Source organism: Dipodomys merriami, unplaced genomic scaffold (genome assembly GCF_024711535.1).
Source record: "Dipodomys merriami isolate MVZ:Mamm:240054 unplaced genomic scaffold, mDipMer1.0.p SCAF_686, whole genome shotgun sequence".
Taxonomy (NCBI): domain Eukaryota; kingdom Metazoa; phylum Chordata; class Mammalia; order Rodentia; family Heteromyidae; genus Dipodomys; species Dipodomys merriami.
Window position 1 is genome coordinate 450,200 of NW_027206275.1, and position 21,561 is coordinate 471,760.

At 36.4% G+C, this 21,561-nt stretch overlaps 1 long non-coding RNA gene across 1 annotated transcript; it reads left to right on the top strand.

Moving 5' to 3' along the window:
* The first annotated feature begins 1,336 nt into the window (after positions 1 to 1,336).
* LOC138816116 (uncharacterized) lies at positions 1,337 to 7,721 on the top strand. The gene is made up of 2 exons (XR_011368563.1): positions 1,337 to 1,883; positions 5,343 to 7,721. It is a non-coding gene; the product is annotated as an uncharacterized lncRNA (long non-coding RNA).
* Positions 7,722 to 21,561: the final 13,840 nt, after the last annotated feature.

Consider the following 21,561-nt stretch of genomic DNA (forward strand, 5'->3'; position numbering starts at 1 on the left):
AACATAGGGGAAAAACACAAATGAAAAAAAGAAATCACATTGTACATTAAAAACAACAACCACAAAGAAAAACCTCTGTTTCCATATCTAGGAGTTCATTTTGCTCAGCATGATCTTATATGATCATATATACATAGCTATTGAGCCATTCTGCTCATCTGCTAGGACTATGTTAGACATTTCTTACTTATTGCATGAGGGAAACCATGAAATCTGTTTCTTTGTGTCTTGCTTATTTTACTTAGGATTTTTCCAAGTCTTTCCATTTTCTTATGAATTGGAAGCATAGAATTCCACCATATATATATATATATATATATATTTATATGTATATATATATGTGTGTGTGTGTGTATATATATATATATATATATATATATATATATATATATATATATATATATATATATACCACATTTTGCCGATTCATTCATCTACTGAGAGGCATATTGGTTTAAAACATGCTTGCATGTAAGTATCAATTAGGGTCATTCAAAAATGACAGATGCCACCAGACATACTAAAATCATGATTTCTAAGTAAGATAGGATTTTATGGTGGTACAAGTGTTGAGATATCTGGATGAGTCTAATCTTGCACTGAATTAGGCAGGAAGATATCCAATATCATATGGGATAAAAATGGTAGTGAGAAGATATTCCCTTGAGAAAGATATAGGAGGCTGCCAGAAGTATGAAGAAATTCAGATAATTTTGAAGGATTTAGAATTGCAAGCTCAAATATGTCTCTTTAAGTGGAAAGGCAAAAGAAGGGGAAGAAAATAAAATAACAGAAAGCAGATAATTGTCTCAACTTACAGTATAAAAAGACATAACCTATAACTTCCACGATAAAGAAAGACCAATATAATACATCCCACTTAATTTAGATACATGCAAAATATTTACTTGGCTTTTCCCACTTTAATGCTCCAAAATAAATGAAGACTTATAAGAAAAGCTATGTGATTGTCATTACTTCAACCTGAACACTAATTGTGATGAGCCCTTTTTTCTCAGTATGCTCTTGGAAAATACTCCCTAAATTGATGATGTTGTGGCTGATTAGAGTCAGCGTAACGGGCTTCTGCTTGTATGATAGTCCCAGAATGTTTTAATGCAGTTTTTTCTCAAGGTATCCAACATATTGTCTGATGCTGTACTTTGAACACACCCTCACACCTAAGCACATTATTTGAAATTGTACCTCAGCATTTCTTTGGCACATTCTACTTTGTGCCTTTGTCTTTTTTGCATGTTCCTTTTGATGTCACAGTTGCTCTATTTCCATTTCATCTGTACAAACTGCTAAGAACATTGTTCATCTACTGTGAAGACTCAGGGTCTATGTTGAGGGGACAGAATGATGCAGGCTCCAGCCTCGGGATTGTCTGAGGACTGTGTTTGGGATTAGGAAAGCTCTTGGAATGCCAGGCTAGAGAGGGAAAACGTTCTCTCTCCCTATCTCCAGACACATGTCACAGATTCCTGAGAGCTGAGGAAGTGGCTCTTCTGCTTGCTTAAGCATAGATGAACATCTGGGCAAGCATTTTCCTGAGATTGAAGAAGTGGTTTGAGCTTGCTCTAAAATAGTTTAGATAATAATATACCTAGACATTGTCTCATAGGTTAAGTAAAAATGTATCTGTGGAAATTTTTTGTGTGAATGTTTTCTAACCAAATCTTGGCAAAGATTATGCTTGCTTGTCTTTAAATACCCACTAACAATAAAACACAGCATGCAGTGGCAATTGCTGTTTGCACGCTGCATCCCGTGTCCTGGTGATTTCGTGACCCTTACCCAGGGACCCCGACGCACTAGACGTTGACGATTGGCGCCTGAACAGGGACCCTGCATTGTTGAATTCAGGAAGGGATATTCAGGTAAGTACTTTTAATTACAGGGTGATGGGACAAGTTAGGTCTACTCCGTACTTACATATGCTTAAACATTTACTTGCTGCTTATGGTGTAAATATTTCTTCTTCTGACATAGAAATGTGTATTAATGTAGTTAGGGAATGGAATCCTTGGTTCCCCGATGAAGGAACATTATATGTTGATAATTGGAAACGAGTAAAAAATAATGAAGAAAGAGCTGTTTGAGAAGGGGAAAAGATTCCTATTAGATTTTGGTCCATTTGGGCTATTTTACATACCCTTTTTAAAGTCTTGAATGAGGAAAGATTAATAGCGGACTTAAAGAAAGAGGCCACTCCTTCTATTGTAGATTTACAATTGGACTCTGAGGTTAAGGACACAATAGATAAGGATGCATTGCAATTAACAGAGAAAAAACAAGAGGTAAAAAAGGCTTAAAAGGAACAAACTGAAAGTGTAATAAAATGTCTGAGCAAATGGAATTGATTTTATCAAAATTACAACATATGGAGTTGGAAATTAGCAGAGTGAAAGGAGAACCTGAGAAAGTGAAAGTAAAGCAGCCTTTGGCTCCTCCGCTGGCCGATGCAATCTTTACAGCGTCACTCCCTCACAAAACAGAGGGCTCAGACAGTGAGTTTGATGATGAAATGTTTATTTTTTCTTATCCTGTAATTCGACCACGCCCTATGAATGGTATAGCTCAACCAGCCAGATATAAAGGTGTTGCTGTTGATGATATTAGTAAACTCAAGAAGGCAGTGACGTTGTATGGTCAGCAGTCTCATTATGTTAAGGAATTGCTTAATGGGCTTGCTCAACATTACAATAATTTTGCTCCTGAGGATTGGAAGATGCTTTGTAGAGCCTTGCTTAAGGAACCTGAATACCTACGATGGCAAATGTGGTTTACTGAGTTATGTACAGAAAGGGCTAGACAAAATGCACAGAGCAGTAACCCACGCCTACAGGTCATAACCTTTCCCATGTTTTGTGGAACAGAACTATATGCAGATGCTCATATGCAAGTGAACTCTCCTGAAGAGATCCATGAGCAGTTAAGAGACATAGGTATTGAGGCATGGGAAAGGATTTGACCGGTAGGAGAGCATTATGGCTTTTGGACTAAAGTAATTCAAAAACCTAATGAACCCTATGTTAAATTTTTATCGCGATTGAAATTGACCTTGGAACGTACTGTTGTGGGAGAGGCTGCAAGTCAACAACTGCTGCGCATGTTGGCTTATGAGAATGCTAGTGAGGACTGTAGACGGGCCCTATTGCCTATTAAAGAATCTGGGGATGTGAATACATATTTGAGGGCCTGCAGAGATATTATATCTGAATTCAGGCGTATGCAGGTGTTTGCTGAAACTATGGCCACTACCTGGCATGCTTTGCAAACAAAACCCTCTAATCTAAAGTGTTTTGGATGTGGTCAAATAAAAAAAAGTTGTAAAAAAGCTACTGGAGTTAACAAGAGAAGACCAAAAATTTACCCTAAATGTTAAAAAGGGGAGCACTGGGCAAGGGAGTATAGATCAAAAATAAACAATAAAAAAATTCCTATAAAAGATGCTTTCCCTTTATATTTAAAGATTTTGGATTAATGATAGCACCTAAAAAATACAAAAGGATACGGTGGTAAAATATTTAGGATATGTTGTTTCTAGACAAACAGTGACACCTCAAAAAATATCTTTATGACGTGATCAATTACACATGTTAAATAATTTTCAAAAGCTATTAGGAGATATTAATTGGATGCGACTGGCCTTAAAAATTTCTACTTATCAGTTACATAATTTGTTTTCTTTGTTACAAGGGGATCCTGATTTACATAGCAAAAAAACTTTAACTAAGGAAGCTAAAAAAAATTACAATTTATAGAACAGAGAATAAAAGAAATGTTTTTACATTGAGTAACGCTAAATCAACCCATAAATTTATATATTTTAGATACATGGAAATACCCAACAGGAATTTTAGGACAAAATGAGCTACCATTACAATGGATTTATACACAGCATAGATTTACAAAAAATAGTATGCCTTATAAACAACAGTTGGCAATTATTATTCAACAGGCCAGGCAACGGGTATTTACCCTATCAGGGTATGATTTAAAATTATTTTTCCTTTGCCAAAAGACCAAGTAGAATATTTGTTAAACATGTCTGAAATGCTACAAATAGCATTAGTAAATTTTACTGGACAATTTTCCTATCATTTCCCCAAGGGTAGATTGTGGGATTGCTTGCATAAACAACAATTTGTCATTAATGATATAATTACCAAGGCCCCTATTCCCACTGCTCTTACCATTTTTACACATGGCTCCAAAACAAAAAGTGCTTATTGGACAAAAAATAAACATTGGGTACAAACAACTACTTTAACATCAGTTCAACAAAATGAACTTTTTGCTATTATTAAAGTGTTACAAGATTTTGTGGGAGATATTAATATTGTTACTGATTCTGCCTATGCTGTAGGAGTTGTGACTAATACAGTCACTGCTGTTACTTATTCATCTAAACCCCAGCTAAACCAATTATTTAAACAATTACAAGCATTACTACAACAACGTAATGCCAAAGTGTTTGTAACTCATATTAGGGCTCACTCTTCATTACCTGGGTACCTTGTATATGGCAATAATCAGGTCGATAAATTAGTTTTGCTTCTGCTGAACAGGATCATGCTCATTTACATACAAATGCTGGCTATTTACATATGCATTATAAAATACCTTATTCTCAAGCTAAACAAATTATAAAAAGGTGTCCTATTTGCAGATCAATGCATTTAAGAGTTGTACCTGCTGGAGTAAATCCTCGAGGATTACAACCTAATGAGCTCTGGCAAATGGATATAACCCATGTGCAAGCCTTTGGCCGTTTTTCCTTTGTACATGCTACAATAAATACTTATTCTAAATTTGTTTGGGCTTCTGCCCTTATGGGAGAAACTGTTAACCATGTAATAGAACACTTATTGGAAGCTTTTGCCATTATGGGAGTGCCTGCCAAAATAAAGACTGATAATGGACCAGCCTATAAAAGTATTAAATTTAAAAGATTTTGTGAACTTTATGATGTGGTACATATTACAGGAATAGAATATAACCCCCAAGGACAAGCCATTATTAAACGAGTTCATGGCACACTAAAACAACAAATTAAAAAATTAAAAAGGAGGAAAAGGTTGGATAAAGGTATGGATATTTTGTGGTTTTCCATGCAAAATCCTAAAACAATTTTACATCAAGCTCTTTTTGTTCTTAATTTTTTAAACTTACCACAAAGAGATATTTTAACTAGAGCTGAGCGCCATTTTGAACAAATATCAGAAAAACCTTATTTAAATGCTCCCATAAGGATTAAGATTACATTGAACACAAAATGACAACTAGGAACATTATTACATAAGGGGCGAGGATAGGGTTTTGTGTCTACACAGGATGGCAAATAATGCTGGCTTCCTGCAAGATGGATACAGACGTGGCCCAGTGAGGACAGCCCGATCCTGCAAGGAATCAGCCACCAGTTGAGAAAGAAGAAAGCCCTGCTGCCCACCTGGGGGCAGGTTAAAACGTTGACTGGAGAAGGACAAAAGATGTTACAGTTGACTGGAGAAGGACAAAAGATGTTACAACGCACTGGTAAATCTGTCACACTGGTAAACCTGTCACGGCTGAGAACTTGTTCCTGGCCATGTGTGCCCTGCTTACTGTAAACTCTGTCCATGCTAATGCTAACGTAAGTTATTGGGCCTTTGTTCCTAACCCTCCTTTATTGGGACCTGTTGTTTGGGGAGACATGAAGATAACCGTCTATACTGTTCCTGCTATTTTATCTCCTCCTTGGAATATTTTGACATTTTATAATAAGGATGATGGTAGCTTTTTAAATTTTACTTACTATACTCATTCCTTGCCTGTTTGTTTGGGGCCTCCTCCTTGTTTAGTTATGAATTGGCAACATTGGGTTTTACCTGGGAAACGCACTTCCAATTCTAGAAAACAGCTACAGCGATTAACTACTTGGTCCATTAATAGTAGCTGGGAAAGTGTCACCTTTGATGGTGAGTTATCCTTACCTATGTGCCCTGATTTTACTTATATTGATTTAAAATATAAGCCTTTTGTGTGGCAAGAGTGCAGAGGAACATTTGGAAAAAAGTTCAATAGTTTCATTAATTGGGGACCTTTTGGACAGTTTATTAACACATGTTTAGAATGGAATATTACCAGATGTGATTTATCAAATGTTACTAGGATGCCGGATGCCATTAATTGGAGCTCGATTGATGGCCTGGGGAGATGGAGGCATTACAGATGCTCGATGGGCTTTCATGGCTGCACCCACTGCTGTTCAAACTCATCTTTGGAAGGTCGCAGCGGCGCTAAAACCCGTGATGCTATCAAATGGATCGTTTTTCGGGGACGGCGAACTCTGCGTCCACTTATAATTTTACTTTGTATAAATCTTATAATGTAACTGCTTGTGTATCCCTGCCTTATGTATTTTTGATGGGAAACTTTACATTTTATCCTACTATTTCTTGTTTCAATTGTCGCCTGTATTCTTGTGTTAATTCCTCTCTTAATTTTAATGACAGTGATGGTATTATGATTTTACAACAAGGAACTTGTATTTGGCTACCTGTTAAATTAGGAAGAGAATGGTCCCAAAATCCTTTGGATAGTGTTGTTATTGAATTTTTACCAAACTGCTAAAACGTACAAAACGTATGATTGGAGCCATTGTGGCTGTGATTTTAAGCTTAATTGCTATTACCACTGTTGCTGGGGTGTCTGGAATTGCCCTGCACACTTCCTTACAAGCTAAACACTTTGTGGAAGAATGGCACCGGGATTCACATGAATTGTGTGTCTCACAGGTAGAAATTGATGCTTGATTACAAACACAGATTAATGTTGTTAAACAGACAGTGGGATGGTTAGGAAAAAAGTTATTGGTTGTGGAAAAACAGTTATTGTTAAAATGTGATTAAAATTCGACTACCTTTTACATTACTAATGTAAAATATAATAAATCTTTACATGATTGGAATATAATACAACAGTATTTATCTAAAAATTCTACTGCTGCTCAATTGATTGCTCAGTTACAATTTAATGTACATATTTTTGGTAAACAATTTACAAAGGTTGATGCTTCTAATATTGCTGATACATTTATTAAACAGTTGGAAGAGTTGGATCTGAAAGGAATACTACAAAGCATTTCACATACTGCTAGTGGTATGGAAATTATGATTGTTATTATTCTGTTTGCGCTTGTGCTGTTATATTTGATTTTTATGAAGCCAATGCAAGCTTCTATGATAACCCTGTGGAAAGCTTTACTTTTAAAACAAAAGAAAAAAGGAGATTGTGAAGACTCAGGGTCTATGTTGAGGGGACAGAATGATGCAGGCTCCAGCCTCGGGATTGTCTGAGGACTGTGTTTGGGATTAGGAAAGCTCTTGGAATGCCAGGCTAGAGAGGGAAAACGTTCTCTCTCCCTATCTCCAGACACATGTCACAGATTCCTGAGAGCTGAGGAAGTGGCTCTTCTGCTTGCTTAAGCATAGATAAACAGCTGGTCAGGCATTTTCCTGAGATTGGAGAAGTGGTTTGAGCTTGCTCTAAAATAGTTTAGATAATAATGTACCTAGACATTGTCTCATAGGTTAAGTAAAAATGTATCTGTGGAAATTTTTTGTGTGAATGTTTTCTAGCCAAATCTTGGCAAAGATTATGCTTGCTTGTCTTTAAATACCCACTAACAATAAAACACAGCATGCAGTGGCAATTGCTGTTTGCACACTGCATCCCCTGTGTCCTGATGATTTCATGACCCTTACCCAGGGACCTCAATGCACTAGACATTGACAATCTACCACTTCTTGTTTGCACACACCCATTCTATGTATGAAGGTACTTTGTCCATGTTAACCAATAGGGTAGTACTTACTCTCTGAGGAGAAAAGTTCCACAGTATAACTCTATGTCCACATTAAAGAGTGTAGAATTTAAAGCGTTTTGAGACAAACATTGATATTTGAATTGGAAGGCTCCTTAGGGATATTTTCTTGGAGCTCATTAGTTTACCCAGGAGAAATATAAATATCCACACACTTTGGAACTAATTAGTAAGTAACTGAATTAACACTAGATCCTAGACATTGTGTTATTACAAGTCACCATTGTATTATTGTTACATCAGAATCCTTCCCTACTTGCATATGTGTATCAGAAAATGAAAGAAAGGCATTAAAGCAAAATGTCTTATTTTTTAGGCATTTAATCCTTGTGGGGAGGGTAATGTCTGAACTCTTCCATTCAATAAAAGCTTGAAGTTTATAAGAGCATTTCCTACATACAAGAATTTGTGGCAGGTTGATTGGCAGGGTTATTTCAGCATGGAGATATCCCTAACAAGAATTAGATTTAAGGGGCTGGGATGGTGGCTCAGTGGTAGAGTGCTTGCCTTGCATGCCTGAGGCCCTGGGTTCGATTCCTCAGCACCACATAAGCAAAAAGAAAAAAGCCGGAGTGGCACTGTGGCTCAAGTGGTACAGTGCTAGCTTTGAGCTGAAGAGCTGAGGGACAGCGCCCAGGCCCAGAGTTCAGGCCCCCATGTCCGGACCCCCCCCCAAAAAAAGAATTAGATTTAAATAGAGCATATGGCAGTTATGACGTCTCAATGGCTACTGAGGCATTTTCTATTCTAAAGAAGAATCAATTTGAGGAGTCTTCAGTAACATCAGTAAAACTGTAAATTCAACCTAATACTTGATGTTACTTGTTCTACATTTATAATGAATAGGCTGATAAGATGTCCAAACATATCTAATGATATTTCTATAAAATCCCAAACTGATGTGGATACATGGGTCACTCTTTGGAACTGTAGGGCAAATTAGGCTTGTCTTTGCTGTAGTTCAATCCATAATCTCCTGGCCAGTCTTCAAAAATATTCACAGAATATCTCTAAGTAAAGGTCATGACAGTTACATCTGTATAATACTTGTAAGGTCAGGATAAGAGCATTTGTTCCCAACATTTAAAATCAACAGGATCTGTTGAATTCATGGATCTAGAGTTTTATTTCATATCTCAAAATTTTATCAATATGACTTACATCTCTACCAGTTCACCAAAACACTGTTCTTATTGAACTTGTCTATGTCCTTTTAGTTTTCAAATCCAAATAGCATATTTCCTTCAATACTTCTGTAAGTTTTGACCTTTTCTTCCTGCAAATTCTTTCCTTTCTTTACTTCTGTAAATCTGTTTTTATTACTTTCTTGTTTCCTTATTTATCTCTTTCTTCCAATCTTGTCCACACTGGTGCTCAAATTGCTTACACTTATGTCATAACTTTTCTTTTCCTCTTCCCTTTAATAATACCCCCAATTTTATCATTCTTTTTCATATTCATGGTCGAGGATATTTTGATGATGTCTAAAAAGATCTATTAGGCTGGGAAGGTAGCTCAGTGGTAGAGCGCTTGCCTTGCATGCATGAGGCCCTGGGTTCGATTCCCCAGCACCACATAAGCAAAAAGAAAAAAAGCCAGAAGTGACACTGTGGCTCAAGTGGTAGAGTGCTAGCCTTGAGCTGAAGAGCTGAGGGACAGCGCCCAGGCCCAGAGTTCAGGCCCCACGACCGGACCCAAAAATAAAAATAAAAATAAAAATAAATAAAAAGATATATCTTTGCATCTGTTTAATATAAACTTTAGAACTATCAGAGAGTTTTTTCCCCTAAATCCATCATTTTCACCTGTAATCCTTATCACCAAGAATATCACTAACACATTTGCCTGGCCATAGATGTAGAACCCTTTAGATTTCTTCTTATCCTTCTACTCCCACCCATTAGATACGATGAATGATCAAGATGTTCTCAGTTTCTGTCACTAATATGATTTCTTGTTTTGTTTGTTTGTTTTTGTTTTTGTTGGTCGTGGGGCTTGAACTCTGGGCCTGGGTACCGTCCCTGTGCTCTTCAGCTCGAGGCGAGCACTCTACCTCTTGAGCCACAGCACCACTTTGGGTTTTCTAGTGGTATTTATTGGAGATCAGAGTTTCATGGACTTTTCTGCCTGGGCTGGCTTTGAACCGTGATCCTCAGATCTCAGCCTCTTGAGTAGATAGGATTACAGGAATGAGCCACTGGCACCCAGCACTAATATGATTTCTATGTACTCCTTTTTATGCCCCTGACACAAGTCTGTTTCATGTACTCATCACTGGTCACCTAGTCTTAAACAACTTTTTACAAAGTATGTTTTTTTCCCCATAGTCTTTTCATATTGATCCTCTCCATCACCAAATTACTGCTCCTTGTAAGCATGCAGAGGGAAGAGCTCAGACACAAATTCTAATATCATTATTTACTCACTATATTGACTGTTGGGCCTTGCATTTCTCATCTGTAAATGGATGTAATCTGCTAGAAATATTGAGGAATACATTTGCTTACTCCTAGAGCAAGAAAAAAGAAAAGTGAAGAGTCCTTACATTTTCCACCTTAGCTTACAAATAAGGAAAGAATCAAATTCAGTTTGTTGGTATAAAGTCACAAATTGTTTCATCCAGAAGTAAAAATAAATTTTACCTCCTGGATCTAAGGCCTGTGTCCTTTTAAGGCACCTATAGATATGTAAGTGGTATTATGTAAATTGGGTCATGTGTCTACATCTGTATTGAAGAACATACTCAACATATCATTGGAAAACATTGGTTATTGAATATTATCTATATAAGAATGTTACTTGAACTAATCACACTAAGTTGAAAACTAATTGTAGTCCATCAAAATTTTTCTTACTGCTTTATCTGTTGCCAAGTGTTCTTCATCAATTTATACACAGATTTTCTCCAGTGAACTGGATAGAAACTAAAACTGACCAAGGATTTCTGCCTAATGAGTGAAGCATGCTTGAGGCATGTGTTGTTACCTTCTAGGAATAGATAAACAAGCCACTGGCTATGTAGGTGGTGAAAGGCTTTCTCCTAAGTTCCCAAGGCTAGAACAAACAAGATCATTTGATAACAAAGCACTCAGCTTATTATATTTTATCTACGTGGGATAATCAACATGTAGAAATAAACGATTTTATTTACAAGCAAACAATTCCACCAAAAAAAGTGAGTATACATTAGAGAGACTTCAAGAATAACATTAGGGTTTTTACTGTCTCACCTGATTATGTGATTGTATTTCTTGATATTGAAACTCTCCTCTTGTTATTCTTATTGTATGTAATCCAATGCTGTTTATTACTATGTATTCAATGTGGGAAATCTAGCTTCAAAGATGTCTAAAAATTTTTCTTTTTAAATCATATCATTGTCATTATCAGGGTACACTGTGGTCATCATCATCATCAACAAAATTATTATTAGCATCATAAGTGCTAATTATTGAAAGTCTGATATGTGTCTATGATTTTGTATTATTTGTATTTTGATTAATAATTTTAATATTACCACTGTGCATGCATCCATGTTAAATTTTTGAATAAATAAAGAAACAAAAAAACTAAACCATAACAGGTAGCTTGACTATGTGATTATAACCAATTATTGGACAGATTTTTGAAGCATTGCACATTCCTAACCAATATGAATTAACTTCCTCTCTCCCTGTCATTCGACACAAATATTTAAGGGTTTGAACAGAAGTTTTTCAAGTAATATACTATAAATGTTACTACAACGTCATGTGTATATCTAAAATTACATTGAAAATAATATACTCTACTTTCTAGTGAAATATTAGTCATTTTACTCTAGGAAACTTTTGGAAAAATAGATTGTATATCTTTGAAATGAAAAAGATAAAAAATAGCATAAAAGTTTTATAGGGATGGGCTGGGAAGATGGCTCAGTGGTAGAGTGCTTGCCTTGCATGCATGAGGCCCTGGTTTTGATTCCTCAGCACCACATAAGCAAAACAGAAAAAAGCTGGAAGTGGCACTGTGGCTCAAGTGATAGAGCGCTAGCCTTGAGCTGAAGAGCTGAGGGACAGCGCCCAGCCCCAGAGTTCAGGCCCCACAACTGGACCCAAAAAAAAGTTTGAGGGAGTCTGTCTTCAAAAATATGTGTGTGTGTGTGTGTGTGTGTGTGTGTGTGTGTGTGTGTGTGTGTGTGTGTGTGTGTGTGTATAAATGTTATGTGTAGAAAGACATACATTTTTAGAGGGAATTTGTCATCAGCATATATATATATATATATATCTAAATTTATGTATAGAATTATGTGCACTATAGTGAAACAAACATCTTAAAACATAATTAAAATTTAAAAAACATTATCAAACTAAGTGCCAGTAACTCACCTCTATAATTCTAGCTAGTCTGGTGGCTGAGATCTAACAATTGTTTTCACATCTACCCCGGACAGAAAAGTACTTGTTAGATCCTTATCTCCAATTAACCACTCAAAAACAGAAATTAGCCCTGTGCTTCAAGTTGTGCAGTGCTGGCCTTGAGCACAAAAAGGCTTAGGGACAATGCCCAGGCCTTGAAAACAACAACAACATGTATCACATTAATTTCACAAACGCATCTTTTAACTGCTGTGAACATCTTTTAGAAACATGAATATATGCACCTGGAAAATGTTAAGTAAAAAAGATAGAATATTTACATCTATGTTAAAGAAATGACTATTTAGATTGTTTAAGATATTTAGGTAATGATTAGGAATAATGATAGGTAATGATTGGGACTGGTCTTTTATTCTATTTTATGATAGTAATAAAATGATACTTTTAATGATTATGTAAAATTACTCTTGTTTGGTATTTGAATTATAATAAGTGATAAACATTTTTAGAAGTTTTATTATTGTGAAAATTCCGTACAGAGGCGTTACAATTACATGGGCAAGGTAATGAGTATATTTCTTTTCAACCATTGTTACCTCCTCCTTTGTTTCCCCTACACATCCCTTCCATATCTCCCCACACTGATCCCCACTTCCTCCCTCCCACATCCCCTGGCCAAAGTTGTAAAGTTCATTTTTCGACATAACAAAAATAACCCCAGCTTTCACTGTATTTGATGCTGGTATAATTTGTGGAGGTGAAGGGAAAAAAACAAATCGTTTAAATAGGAATACAGGTGAAATCATTATAACAATGAGATGTACCAGTTGTTATGTTGAAAAATGAACTTTACAACTTTGGTGGAGGGGATGGGGATAGGGTAAAGAGGCGTCTGAGAAGGGGTGGAAAGAAGAAACAAAGGAGGAAGCAACAATGCTTGATAAGAAATGTACTCATTATATTGCTCATGTAATCATAATCCATCTGTACGGTATTTTCACAATAAAAAAAATACCTCTCAGTCCTATCTCTCAACATTACCGGACTTAACTCACCAATTAAGCGACATAGATTGTCTAGTTGGATTACAAAGCAAGATCCTTCTATCTGCTGCCTTCAGGACCACCTTGCCCATAAAAACAAACACATTTTCAAAGTGAAAGACTGGAATAAAATCTACCAAGCAAATGACCCCCATAAACAGGCGGGAGTTGCAATCCTAATATCAGATAAAATAGACTTCAGATTAAAATTAGTTAGAAGAGAAAAAGAAGGTCGCTACATACTAATTAAGGGATTGCCCTTCAGGAGAATATTACAATTCTAAATATCTATTTGCCAAACAACAGAGCACCCAAATTTCTCCAAGAAACACTACTTTCCCTCAAATCCCACATAGATCCAAAGACATTCATTGTTGGGGACTTTAACACACAACTATCGCCACTAGATAGATCAACTCGGCAAAAACTCAATAGAGAAACTGCAGATCTAAACAACTGCAAGGATCAACTAGATTTAACAGGCATCTACCGAATATTTCACCCAGCAGCATCAGAATACACGTTTTTCTCAGCAGCACAAAGAACATTTTGCAAAATAGAAACATTTTAGGTCACAAAGCAAACCTCCAAATTCAGAAATATTGAAGTTATACCTTGCATTCTCTCAGACCACAAGGAAATAAAATTAGAATTCAACACCAAAAGCTACCAAAGAAAGTCCTGTAACACTTGGATGCTGAACAACACACTGTTGAATCACCAGTAAGTCATGTAAGAGATTAGAAAGGAAATTCAAATGTTCATGATATTCAACAAAAAGGAACACACAAATTACCAGCTCCCCTGGGACACAGAAAAGGCAGTACTCAGAAGCAAGTTGGAGAGATCTGAAACCAACAATTTAATGAGACATCTGAACCTCCTTGAAAAAGAGCAGCAATATAAACCCCAATCCAGTTGATGGAAAGAAATAATTAAATTTAAATCAAAATTAAATGAATTAGAATCCAAATAAAACATAGAAAGATTCAATAAAACAATGAGTTGGTTCTTTGAAAAAATTAACAAAATTGACAGAACCTTAGCAAATCTTATTAGAAAAAGATGAGAATACACCCAAATAAATAAACTCAGAGATGAGAATGGAAACCACCAAAGAACAACCAAGATTCAGAACATTCTAAGGGAATACTCAAAACTATGCTAATACATTTGAGAACTTGGCAGAAATGGACCTTTTCCTAGCAAATATCAACATGCTGAAACTAAACCAAGATGAGTTAAACCATTTTAACAGGCCCATATCAAGCATTGAGATAGAAACAACAATAAGAGAAGTCCCATCTAAGAAAAGCACAGGACCACACAGATTTACAGCAGAATTCTACAAGGCCTTCAAAGCAGAGCTCACACCAATAGCCCTTCAATGAAACTCAAAGAGAAAGTTCACTACCGAACTCATTCTATGAAGACATCATAACCCTCATCCTAAAACCAGGCAGGGACTCATCAAAGAAAGAGAACTATAGACCCGTTCCTTTGATGAACATTGATGCAAAACTTCTCAAAAAAATTTTGGCCAATTGACTTCAACAATTCATCCAAAAAATCATACACCACAATCAAACAGGATTCATTTCAGGGATGCAAAGCTGGGTCAATATACGCAAATCAATTAATATAATTAATCACATTAACAGGAGCAAGGATAAGAACCACATGGTTATCTCAATAGATGCAGAAAAGGCATTTGATAAGATTCAACACCCATTGATGATGAAGGCTCTGGAAAAATTAGGAATCCAGGGAACATTTCTCAATAAAATAAAGACTGTATATGACAAACTTACAGCCAGCATTATACTTAATGGTGAAAAACTAGCCATTTCCTCTTAAATCAGGAACGAGACAAGGCTGTCCATTCTCGCCACTTCTCTTCAATACAGTATTAGAATGCCTAGCTACAGCAATAAGACAAGATGCAAACATAAAATGGATCCAAATAAGGAAAGATGAAGTAAAACTCTCCCACTTTGCAGATGATATGATCTTGTGTTTAAAGAATCCCACGGACTCCACTCCCAAATTATTCAAGCTTATGCAAAACTTGGGCAAAGTAGCAGGGTATAAATTTAACCTTCAAAGACCAATGGCTTTTCTGTATGTCAACAATGAGAAAAGGGTGGCTGAAATCAGGAAAGCAACTCCATTTGTAATAGCTCCACAAAAAATAAAATACCTAGGAATTAACTTAACCAAAGAAATGAAGGACCTCTATGATGAAAACTTTAAAACCCTGAAAAAGGAAATCAAAACAGAACTTAGAAAGTGGTAAAAACTTCCATGCTCCTGGATTGGAAGGAGCAACATCATGAAAATGGCAATACTTCCCAAGGCTATCTACAAATTCAATGCAATACCTATCAATATCCCAAACTCATTCTTCAAGGAATAGAAGAGACAATCCAAAAATTCATATGGAACCATAAAAGACCCTGAATAGCAAAAAAGATCCTTAACAGAAAGAACAGTGCTGGAGGAATATCAATACCAAATTTCAAACTCTACTACAATGCCATAATATTCAAAACAGTACTGGCACATGAACACACCTCAGGACCAATGGAATAGAATTGAACCTACAGATATATAGCAATCTAATCTTCGATAAGGAAGCTAAAAAATTAGAGTGGAAGAAAGACAGCCTTTTAAGTAAATGGTGCTGGCAAAATTGGTTAATACCTTGTAAAAAACCAAAGCTAGATCCTTATATATCACCCTACACAAGAATCAACTCCAAATGGATCAAAGACCTTGGAGTCAAAGCAGACACTCTGTAAACATTACAGGATGCAATAGGAGAAACCCTAGGTATACTTAGCACAGGCTGAAATTTTATTAATAGAGACCCAGAAACATAACAAATCAAAGAAAGGTTGGACAAATGGGATTGCATAAGGTTGCAGAGCTTCTGCAAGACAAAGGACATAGCTAGCAAGATCAATAGAAAGCCCACGGATTGGGAGAAGATCTTCATTAGCCATACAATGGACAAGGGTCTCATATCTAAAATATACCTGGAACTCAAAAAATTAAATCCCCCAACAACAAATCCTCAAAGAAACAACTGCCCAATAAGTAAGTGGGCAAAAGACTTAAAGAGAAACTTCTCTGAAGAGGAAAGAAGGATGGCCAATAGACATATGAAGAAATGCTCAACTTCTCTAGCCATAAAAGAAATGCAAATCAGCACAACATTGAGATACCACCTCAGCCCAGTTAGAATGGCTAGAGTCAAGAACTCTAATAACAACAGATGCTGGAGGAGATGGGGACAGAATGAAACCTTACCGCATTGTTGGTGGTTGTGTAAAGTTGCTCAACCACTTTGGAAAGTAGTATGGAGTTTCCTCAAAAGACTCCACGTAAAGCTCCCCTATGACCCAGCAATCCCATTTTTTGTGCATTTACTCAAATGATCACAAACAAGACCACACTAAAGCTACCAGCACAACTATGTTTATTGCAACATTATTTACCATAGGTAACATACGAAACCAACCCAGATGCCCATTAGATGAATGGATCAAGAAAATGTGGTATATATACACAATGGAATTCTATGCCTCCATCAGAAAGAATGACATTGCCCTATTTGTTAGGAAATGGAAAGACTTGGAAAAAATTAAGTGAAGTAAGCCAGGCCCAAAGAAACATAAGTCCCATGGTTTCCCTTATTTGCAATAACTAGTATATTTCTGAGACAAGCAGAAAAGGTAAGATAAGTTCATGTTAGGTGAAATGAACCACAAGATAAGTATTCAAATGTTTTTTTTTTCTTGAAATTGTTTCTAACATATTTATAAGATGATTTCTTTGTTGCTTTGTATGTCCCTCCCCCACGGTATAACCCCTGCTTTCATATATTTGATGTTGGTATAATTTGTGGAGGGAAAGGGCAAAAACAAACTTTAAATAGGGATACATTGGACCCTTTGCAACGATGAGCCATACAAGTCATTATGTCGAATAACGAACTTTACAACTTTCACTGGGGATGGGGAGTTGGGGGGGTAGGAGAGGAGATGGGAAGGGATGGAAAGGGGAAACAATGGAGGAGGCAACAATGCTTGATAAGAAATGTACTCATTACCTTGCCCATGTAATTATAACCCCTCTGTATGGTATTTTGCCAATAAAAAAATTTAAAAAATTGTCACAAAACACATTTTTTGACAGAATAAACATTAGTGTATCACCTAGAATCTGGGTATGGTTAGTAACTCTAGAGGATTTTCTCATACTTTCAGAATTTTCATAAACATATATAATAGAAGTCAAATGGGGTGGTTTATACCTATAATCATAGCTACTCTGAAAATGGAAATGTCGATAGTTGCAGTTCAAGTTCAAGCTGGAAAACATACAAGAGACCTCCATCTCAATCAATAAAAGCTGGGTGTGCCAATGTATGGCTGTCATCCTACCTATGTTGAACATAAAACTAGGAAGTTCACTATCCAGGTATCCTAGGAATAAACAAATACAAGATTCTATCTCAAAAACAATCAAAGCAGGGGCTAGGAAGGTGGCTCAGTGGTAGAGCGCTTGCCTTGCATGCCTGAGGCACTGGGTTCGATTCCTCAGCACTACATAAGAAAAAAGAAAAAAGCCAGAAGTGGCACTGTGGCTCAAGTGGTAGAGCACTAGCCTTGAGCTGAAGAGCTGAGGAACAGCGCCCAGGCCCAGAGATCAGGCCCCACAACTGGACCCAAAAAACAAACAAACAAACAAACAATCAAAGCAAAAATTGCTGGATGTGGCATGATTCAAGTGGTCAGGTGCCTGCCTGGCAAATGCAAGGCTCTGAATTTGAATCCACGTACTTACCTCAAAAAATTAAAAGTAAACAATATGAATTAATTCTCTAAATAACTTCTCAGTGTAATTATCTTATATATTCTCCAAATAATCTTGTAGTGAACACAGAGAATTGATTAAGCCAGATAAATATAATACTCCAGAATCATAGAATGGCTCAGAGGTCAGCTCTGAGATCAATTCAGTGTCTGGATCTTACTGTTCTTAGATCCACAATCTTATGGGAAAAGAAAAAGAATGTATAATTAAAATACATTTATTTACAATCTTCATCCAACTTCACATATTGAAATTCTATCTCAAATATAATGTTACAGAAGTTGTCCTTTGTGTGTGTATGCGGACATGTGGATGGTAATTAAGTTGTGGAGGCAAGCCTTCATTAATGGTATTTAAATAAACAAAACCGAATAGATTTCAATCCTGATCTTTAATACAGTGCATCAATCTGAAAAACAAAAATCCTGACTATGCTGGCATTGCAATCTTGGGCCTCCAGGCTCCAGAATGTAGAAATAAATCTGTTGTTTATAACCAATTCAGTGTCTGGTAATTTGTCGTCATAGGTCAAGAGGACTAACATTAAGCCAGCTGAAAAGAAGAGTTGTGGTTTCTTTCTTCTTTTTTTTTTTTTTGTCGGTCATGGGGCCTAAACTCTGGGCCTGGGAGCTGTCCCTCAGCTCTTCAGCTCAAGGCTAGAGCTCTTCCAATTGAGCCTCAGCTCTACATCTGGCTTTTTCTGCTTTGTGGTGCTGAGGAATCAAACTAAGGGCCTCATGCATGCAAGGCAAGCACTCTACCACTGAGCCACCTTCCCAGCCCTGGTTTCTCTATTTTCTTTTTCCATCTTTCCAGAGGCCCTCTGATATTGAAAAATGCTAAGACTCCATACAGAAAAATTTTCAAACTGCCCTGTTGTCCAACTCTGACTTCACAAATTTTGGAGTGTAAAGAATGACATCAAGTACCTAAGAGACTGAATACAGGACACTTCATTATCTTCTGCTTTGCTCATCAGCACCTGGTGCAAATTTACACTATATAAACAAGTCAACTAACAGTAGTTATAACAAATTTTAAAAATGCATAGCCTGAAAACACTTTATGAACACTCGCACTGTAGTCTCATTGGCTCCCATATCCAAAATAAGAAACAGAGGCTTAAAGAGAGGTAGGTAATTTACCCCAGGTTGCAAAAACTGGTATATTGGTACATTTAAACTCAGACTACTCTATATCCATACTCAGGCTAACATACTATGGGCATTTATTTTTCTACAGAAATAAAAGTCTCACAGAACTTTTTTCAAGTTCTAGACATATGTTCTACCATGATATCTCTATCCTGGGTGCTTTACTGGTGCCCCCAAGTCATATCAGCTGAAGTTGATACATCTGTACCCACTCAAATAAAAATGGCTGAGACTTGGGCAACTGTACTTTTATAATCTCCCATGCAGTAAAAATGTGTAATTAACAGTATGAAATCCTGGGTTAGAGAATAAATTTTCTATGATGGTGTTAGGCCCACCTCGCAAATCTTTCTTGGTCTCTCTCCTTCCTTCCTTTTTAGTGGTGGGGATTGAACCCAGGACCCTGTGCATATTAAGAAAGTGCCTTAACTCCAAGCTATATGACCATTTCAATTGCTCCAATTTCACTCTCCAATTCACTGCTACATTGTTCCTGATACTTTACATTTCCGGAGCATAATATTTGGAGATTATTGCACTTCATAAGCTTTTCATCATTTTACAGAATATTTATTTTCTCCTTCCTATGTATCAAGACACTGTGCAAGAAGGATTTTGTTGAACTCTCCAGGCAGAGTTCATGGCTCATCATCAGGTTCGATTTAAATGCATATCATTATATTATTACATTTAGAATAACAACGCACTTAAATAATTGTTTCTCTTCTTCAGACTATTGGTAGACCCATGTTCTATTGTAGCTTTTATATAAACAGGAATAGAATTTTTCTTGTCTTATTTTCCTTTTTTTGACTTGGTACAAATTTTTCTGATTGTATAGAACTGTTTTTTTCCAAGAATATTTTTTTCAGGACATTTCTGCATATTGTGTATACTACAATTAAGAGATTTCCAGCCAAAGAAAACAACTCAGAATTCTAGAGGTTAATGACTATACTCTGGATTCCTGTGCACTTGGCACTGCATTTGGCATCTCAGTGTTACAACAATAGACAATCTATATTGAAAGTTGCTTTCTTTTTGGTTTCCCATTTTGAGCCATATAAATCATTTAAGGTGTACAGCAATTTAACCATGGGAGTATGAGCTGGTAATCTTTTTTTTAAAAAAAATTTATTGTAAAGATACTGTATAGAGGGGTTACAGTTACATGAGTAAAGTAATGAGTACATTTCCTCTTAAGCATTGTTACCCCACTCTTTGTTTTCCCCCTACATTCCCTTCCCTCCTTATTCCCCAACTCCTCCTTCCCCCTATCATGAAATTGTGAAGTTCATTTTCAACATAGTGTATTGTACATCTCATTGTTACAATTGGTCAACCTGTATCCTTGCTTCAGAATTTTGTTATTTCCCTTCCCCTCCCCAAATTAGAAAAAAAAAAACGTATAAAGAAGATGCAGGGAACCGGAATGAAATACAGTGACAACAGAGGATATATGAGCTGGCAATCTTTAGCCTTCAAATTCCAAAACAAAAGCAAGCAATGAATGATAAAAATTGTTCATAAGGGTACTCTCACCCTTCCAATTGGCGTTCTGATTCTTCCATTAAAATAAAATCTTGGTAGAATCAAATTCTGATCCAGGCTAAAATGCAATACTCATGAAAATGAAGACATTAAGTTGGTATTAGTTAAATATGCCTTCCTATTAATGGAATGCCATGGAAAAGGGTTTTACAAAAATGATGATAGCAAGAGGGATTTTGGACAAAGGCATTATAGTGGGTAAGGCGTGTAAAAGTTACAAAACTGGAACTTCATGCTGGGAAAAAGATTAACTTCACAGGGAGGAATAACTTACTATTTTAGATGAGCCAAATTAAGATGGATGATTTGATGATGCATTTAATATTATGGAGACAACAAAGAGTTTCAGTGATTGAGACAGTTCAATTAATTATGGAATATATAAGCACTGGACTCCCATGTAATCATTATAAGTGATGTTCTTAGAACAGTATGCAATTTCTAAGGATGTTATTGGATAGAAAATATATACATGATATAATGAGATGAAAAGTCAAATTATAAAGTAGGCTCACACCTGTAATCCTACCTACTCACAAGGGTGAGATTTGAAGATCATGGTTCAAAGTCAGCCCCTGGAGGAAAATCTATTTAACCACCAAAATGCCAGAAATGGAGATGTGGCTAGTGTTGAGGAAAAAGAAAAGCAGAGAACAATGTGTAGGCCCCGAATTCAAGCTCCAGTTTTGGCAATAAACAAA